The sequence below is a fragment of the Bombina bombina genome, unplaced genomic scaffold, assembly GCF_027579735.1.
Source record: "Bombina bombina isolate aBomBom1 unplaced genomic scaffold, aBomBom1.pri scaffold_943, whole genome shotgun sequence".
In the NCBI taxonomy this organism is placed as follows: domain Eukaryota; kingdom Metazoa; phylum Chordata; class Amphibia; order Anura; family Bombinatoridae; genus Bombina; species Bombina bombina.
The window spans coordinates 112,501-120,310 of record NW_026512942.1 but is presented as its reverse complement, the minus strand read 5'-3'; positions in this window follow the sequence as shown (position 1 = coordinate 120,310).

Below are 7,810 nucleotides of genomic sequence, written 5' to 3'. Positions count from 1 at the left end.
AGTACATACCGATATAGGTATTAGTAAGCAAAGTATACAGATAACAATAGGCACAAAAAGAAGTGGATGCTATCCATGTCTTAATTGCAGTAACTGCAGCTCAATGATAAAAGGTGAATATTTTCATCATCCAATAAATGGAAAAAAGTTTTGTATTAATAAATACTTAACATGCAGAGCGACTTATTCCATCTATCTAATCAAATGTTCTTGTGGCCTTATTTACATAGGTGAGACCTGTAGGGAGGTAAGGGAGAGGATAACGGAACATAAATCTAATACCAGATGCAACAATAAAGATGCTCCTGTATCCTCTCACCTCCTCTCTTAATATAAGCCAGTTGAGGTTCCAAATTATAGAACAAGTAGATAGACCAAGAAGGGGAGGGGACAGGGAGCATCTTTTAAAAATCAGAGAGATGTTCTGCATTTTATATTAGAGGCCCTTACCCCTAAAGGTACGAATAAAGACTATGATTGGAGCCTGTTCCTTTAAATCAAATTATTTTCTTTAATTAGTTGTTTTACATTTTAGCTGAACCAGCTTACTTCTATTTCTCTTTCATTTTAGGTTAATATGTTATGTGCAATAACTCCTCTTTTAATTGTATATATGGGTTTTATGTGTTTTTTAATGTAAATATAACAGACTGTTCTCGTGAGACCATCTGCAAGAAAAATAAAAAGGGATGTACTATGATTTACATCCACAAGATGTTACTATTGTACATAAAATGCTCACATGAGAACAGGTAACGGGTGAAAGGTATAAAAGTCACAAACCTGTGTATAATTAAGTATTCATGACTAAGGGCCTAAGACAGGCCTGAAACGTTGTATGTTTTTGTTCTCTGGACCCCATGTGAAATAATAAAGGTCTTTTTTATCTTGGAGGCTGGAATATACTTTTTGTTACTGGATCTTTGAGGTCTCCCAGAGATAGATCTGATGGCTTCTCGTTGGAACAACAAACTTCCCAGGTACTTTGCAAAGACAAGGGATTATCAGGCAGAGTTAGTAGATGCTTTAGTAGTTCCTTTGTCTTTTCATCTTGCTTATCTGTTTTCTCCTCTGGTTCTTCTTCCCAAAGTGATTTCCAAGAGAAACCTAGAGAAGTTGTAAGTAATCCCGACTGGCCCAGCATGGCCTTGCAGGATTTGGTATGCTGGTCTGGTTCAGATGTTTAGCTGTCCTCCTCTTCCTCTGCGGTCAGAGCTTATTTTTCAATGTCCTTTTTTTCCATCTGGACCTCAAGTCTTTGAACTTTGATGGTATGAATATAAATTGTTTAGTCCTTAGAGATAGGGGTTTCTCTGATTCTGTGATTGAAACCTTGATTCAGGCTTGTAAGCATGTAACTAGGAGAATATATCACAATGTCTGGAAGGCCTTTATTTCTTGGTTTATAGATGTTTTTTCCTGGCATTCTTTCACAAATCCCAGGATTTTGCAGTTCTTGCAGGTTGGTCTAGATTAGTGCCTGTCTGCCAGTTCTCTGTAGTTCAGATTTCTGCTCTCATTTTGTTCAAAATCTTCCTGATATTCATAGTTTTGTCCAGGCTCTGCTCCATATTAAACCTGTAATCAAGCCATTTTTTCCTCCATAGAATCTTAACTTGGTGTTAAGGGTTTTGCAGGCTCCTCCTTTTGAGCCTTTGCATAAGGTGGATATTACACTACTTTTGACTATTTCTTCTGCTAGAAGAGCTTCTGAATTTTCTGCTCTTTCTTGTGAGCCTCCTTATCTGATTTTTCATCAGGATAAGGCTGTTTTACAGAGTTCATTTGATTATTTTTTTTGCCTAAGGTTCTTTATTCAGAAAACATAAATAGAAAGATTGTTGTTCCTTCTTCTGGATTTAATTTCTCAGTGAAGAAAAAGTTTTTAAATTCCTTCCTTTGTTATTACTTATGGACTTCACAGCTTGGGGGTATTAGTTCCCAGGACAAATGGATTATGGACTCTCACCACCTGTTTGAAGAAAAAAAAACATAATTCATGCTTACCTGATAAATTCATTTATTTCATAGTGGTGAGAGTCCACAAGACCCTACCCTTATGTTTTTTAGGGTTCATTTTTTTCTTAGCACATCCTTTTTCCCTGCTCCTTTTTATAGCTCTCATTCATTTTTCTTGCCTCACTTTTCTTGCCTCACTTTTCTTGGCTATATGTTAGACTGAGGTGTGTGAGAGGTGGGATGGGTTTTATAGGGCTCTTGGGGTTTGGGAATCTTTGCCTCATGCTAGTGGTAGAGAAGAGTAATTTCCAAGAGTAATGGATTGTGGACTCTCACTACCATGAAAGAACTGAATTTATCAGGTAAGCATAAATTGTTTTCCCCATTAGCTCTTTCTTAAAGGGACAGTATAGTCCAAAATAATTTTTTATGTTTCAGATAGGGCATGTAATATTAAACAAATTTTCCAAATTACCTTTATCACCAATTTTGCTTTCTTCTCTTGGTATTCTTAGTTGAAAGCTAAACCTAGGAGGTTCATATGCTAATTTCTAAGCCCTTGAAGGCCGCCTCTTCTCTCAGGGCATTTTGACAGTTTTTCACCAGTAGAGGGTCTTAGTTCATGTGCTTCATGTAGATAACATTGAGCTCACGCACGTGGAGTTCTTAGGAGCCAGCACTGATTAGCTAAAATGCAAGTCTGTCAAAAGAACTGAAATAAGGGGGCAGTTTGCAGAGGCTTAGATACAAGATAATCACAGAGGTAAAAAGTGCATTTATATAACCGTGTACGTTATGCAAAACTAGGGAATGGGTAATAAAGAAATTATCTGTCTTTTAAAACAATAAAAATTCTGGTGTAGATTGTCCCTTTAAGCTCAGAGGATTTAAACTGACATGAAACACAATTCTTTTTTTATATATCAATTGTCAAAGCAGCTGCAATACACTATTGGGAGCAAGATGAACACATCAAGTGAGCCAGTGACAAGAGGCATGCCTTTATGTATTGGAAGTAAAGTGGAAAGATGTTTGTGACATCTTTATGGACTGGTCCACTTGATACTATTTTGGTGTCATGTTTGTCATCTCCCACTATTCTTTGTCTTTTAATTAGACACAATTTGTTTGAAGATGTCTGCAGAAAAGCTCTAATTTGCCATTATTATATGCCTGGCTTATTTCTTGTTCCTAGTGCCGCAATGCCACTGTGGTCACAGTTGATGTTTAACTGTTAGTTTTCTTTTATCTGTTTTAGCCATAGGTAGGTGATATTAACGTTTGAAAACAAATCATCTTCTAGGGTTGGCATTGTGTAGTCTGTAATGTTCATTTTGTGCAGACAAAGAGGTTAAGCTTTGTTATCTGTTTATTAAACAGATCAATGAAAGAAAATGCTTTTAATAGCATTTAGAAAATTTAAAGATGAAGTATCATAGATGTGATTTGCTTTGTGCTTGATTTATTGTTGAATAGTGTTCCTGAGCTATTTATTGCTTCCAGTTTGTGTCCTTGGCTTGGTCGAAAGTGTATCTATTTCTCCAACATTGGTGTGTCCGGTCCACGGCGTCATCCTTACTTGTGGGAATATCTCTTCCCCAACAGGAAATGGCAAAGAGTCCCAGCAAAGCTGGCCATATAGTCCCTCCTAGGCTCCGCCCACCCCAGTCATTCTCTTTGCCGTTGCACAGGCAACATCTCCACGGAGATGGTTAAGAGTTTTTTGGTGTTTAAATGTAGTTTTTTTTTTTATTCTTCTATCAAGTGTTTGTTATTTTAAAATAGTGCTGGTATGTACTATTTACTCTGAAACAGAAAAGGATGAAGATTTCGGTTTGTGAGAGGAAGATGATTTTAGCAGACAGTAACTAAAATCGATTGCTGTTTCCACATAGGACTGTTGAGATGAAGTAACTTCAGTTGGGGGAAACAGTTAGCAGACTTTTCTGCTTAAGGTATGACTAGCCATATTTCTAACAAGACCATGTAATGCTGGAAGGCTGTCATTTCCCCTCATGGGGACCGGTAAGCCATTTTCTTAGTCAAGCAAACAGAATAAAGGGCTTAATATGGGCTATAAAACTGGTAGACACTTTTATGGGCTAAACCATGCAGATAAGGTGGTTTTGCGTACTAAGCCTGGTTTTCTTCCAAAGGTTGTTTCTAACAAGAATATTAACCAGGAGATAGTTGTACCTTCTTTATGTCCGAATCCAGTTTCAAAGAAGGAACGTTTGTTACACAATTTGGACGTAGTCCGTGCTCTAAAATTCTATTTAGAGGCTACAAAAGATTTCAGACAAACATCTTCTTTGTTTGTTGTCTATTCTGGTAAAAGGAGAGGTCAAAAAGCGACTTCTACCTCTCTTTCCTTTTGGCTTAATAGCATCATCCGATTGGCTTATGAGACTGCCGGACGGCAGCCTCCTGAAAGAATCACAGCTCACTCCACTAGGGCTGTGGCTTCCACATGGGCCTTCAAGAACGAGGCTTCTGTTGACCAGATATGTAAGGCAGCGACTTGGTCTTCACTGCACACTTTTGCCAAATTTTACAAATTTGATACTTTTGCTTCTTCGGAGGCTATTTTTGGGAGAAAGGTTTTGCAAGCCGTGGTGCCTTCCGTTTAGGTAACCTGATTTGCTCCCTCCCTTCATTCGTGTCCTAAAGCTTTGGTATTGGTTCCCACAAGTAAGGATGACGCCGTGGACCGGACACACCAATGTTGGAGAAAACAGAATTTATGCTTACCTGATAAATTACTTTCTCCAACGGTGTGTCCGGTCCACGGCCCGCCCTGGTTTTTTAATCAGGTCTGATGAATTATTTTCTCTAACTACAGTCACCACGGTACCATATGGTTTCTCCTATATTTTTCCTCCTGTCCGTCGGTCGAATGACTGGGGTGGGCGGAGCCTAGGAGGGACTATATGGCCAGCTTTGCTGGGACTCTTTGCCATTTCCTGTTGGGGAAGAGATATTCCCACAAGTAAGGATGACGCCGTGGACCGGACACACCATTGGAGAAAGTAATTTATCAGGTAAGCATAAATTCTGTTTTTTTCCCCATATTTAATTGCATATGATTTTCCCCACATTTTCTCACCAACTTCCTTTTAGAAGGATTAGATGATCCTGCTGCCTATCACAGTCTTACCTTCAATTTATGTTTTTTGTAGTCCCGAATACTGCTGCAGAATTTGTTGCCGCTTTACAAATAATTCAGATATATAATAGAGATCCTCAATGTAACGCATGCGCGAAACACGTCAGATCCAGTGCAATTAACTTTCCACATTGTTTGTGTGATACAGCCCAAGACTGAATAAATCTGCTATTCAGCATAAATGATGACCGGCTCCATTTTTTTTCTTCCTTGAAAAGCTTAGTCCACAGTGAAATGTGTTTCGGTGTGTGCACTTTAATTTGGGTTTTCCCATCAGGTTAAAACAGTTTTGTTCTTAGATTATTTTTTTTGTGAGTTTATGGTTCCTTCATTCAATCCAAATCCTAGAAGCATTTAAGACTAGTTTGCTTCAGATATTTCAACATTTTTGGAAGCTTCTAAGGAAATCCATTTGTTTAATTAATAAAAAAAGAAAAAAGAAAATTACTTTTAGTGTCTAGCCTTATTTAGCAAGGACAGTGACAGCTTTCATCATGAAGCTTCTAAGGAACAATTGTGCAAGGCTGCCACTTGATCCTTCTTACACATTCATAAAATTGCCCTGAAAACAGCATTTAGTAAGAAGTTCTTTCAGACGATGCTTTCTGATACCCAAACAAATCCCCCAGCCTTGGTATGTTTTAACTCAGGTACTTTTAGGTTTCTTAAAGGTACAGTATACACCAATTTTCATTTAACTGCATATAATACTAACTACTATAAAGAATAATATGCACAGATACTGATCTAAAAATCCAGTGTAAAACCTTTTAAAAACTCACTTAAAAGCTCCCAATTTAGCACTGTTGATGAGGTTAGGCTTGGACACCCATTGAAAGGGGCTGAGAGCAGAAGCTCCCCTGCATATAAAAAAGCCCCTTTACACAAACAGAAGCAATCTGAAGTATATATACTGTACATCTAAACCTTTGGGGCTTGGTTAGGATTCTAAAAATCAGCACAATGTTATTTAGAAATAAGCAAAACTATACATTTTTACAAAAACACACCCTGATGGGCTATATAAATGGATCATCTACAAAACATTTATGCGAAGATACATCTAGTGTACAATGTCCCTTTAACAGATGTTCTCTTTGACTCTCCTCTGAAGAGTAGCAACATGGGAGCCTCAAAACAACTCTCAAATGACCTGAAAACAAAGATTGTTTAACAATATGGTTATGGGGAAGGCTACAAAAAGCTATCGCAGAAATTTAAGCTGTCAGTGTCCACAGTGAGGAAATGGAAGACCACAGGCACAGTTCTTGTTAAGGCCAGAAGTGGCAGGTCAAGTTAAAATATCGGAGAGGCAAAGGATGGTGAGAACGGTCAAAAACAGCCCACAGACCACCTCCAAAGACCTACAACATCATCTTGCTGCAGATGGTGTCACTGTGCATCGTTCAACAATTCAGCGCACTTTGCACAAGGAGAAGCTGTATGGGAGAGTGATGCGGAAGAAGCCTTTTCTGCACACACGCCACAAACAGAGTCGCTTGAGGTATGAAAATGCACATTTGGACAAGCCAGCTTCATTTTGGAAGAAGGTGCTGTGGACTGATGAAACAAAGATTGAGTTTTTTGGTCATAACAAGGGGCGTTATGCATGGCGGCAAGAGACCACAGCGTTCCAAGAAAAACACTTTACCCACAGTAAAATTTGGTGAATGTCTGTGGGGCTGTGTGGCCAGTGCCGGTACTGGGAATCTTGTTAAAGTTGAGGGTCGCATGGATTCCACTCAATATCAGCAGATACTACTCTACTCTGGCATTTATGCAGAGGATGTCCAATCCACAAAAAGAACAGCACCATCCAAAGATAAGTTAAAAGTGTATCTTTATTGGGACATCTCCAAACACAGCACAAAACACGACGTTTCGGTCAGATGACCTTAATCATGTGATTAAAAACAAGACCTATAACCACTCCTTATATACCCACCTTGGGGGAGGTGATAATTACCTATACAGGTGAATTTTATACATTCTATTTATACATTCTATTTCAACATTGAACTCTTTAGCACCCTCTAGTGGTAAAACAAGGTCATTTATCATTCTTACATATTACTTGGCAAACTCACTCAAATCTTTGATGGTGGACCAATGTTTCTTAATAATGTTATTGATTTCCAACAGTTACCTATGCCTGCATACAGGCGATGTAAAAATATTAAAGATTCATTAATAAAAGCAGATATAGGTCCAAAAAAGAAACAAGTTCAAACAGTGTTATCTACTCCCAAGTTAGGGTGTTTCCCCTGTCTCAATTGCTGTAATTGTAATAATATCATTAGAGGGGATAGCTTTCTTCACCCTCTTAATGGAAGGAAATATAAAATACCAGGCTTCTTTACTTGCAACTCTGATTATATAATCTATTTAATTAAATGTCCTTGTTCCAAAATTTACATAGGAGAGTTGACTAGGAGAATAAGAGATAGAATAAATGAACATAAATCTAACATACGGTGTGGCATTAAAGAAGCCCCTGTTGCCAATCATTTTTTGACTGCAGGACATAATATTTCTCAATTGAGATTTCAGATAATTGAGCAAGTTAAGAGACCAAGAAGAGGGGGGAATAGACAAAAATTATTAAAAAGTAGAGAGACTTTTTGGATTTATACTCTGCAATCCCTCATTCCATATGGAATGAATAAAGAGATAGATTGGAACATT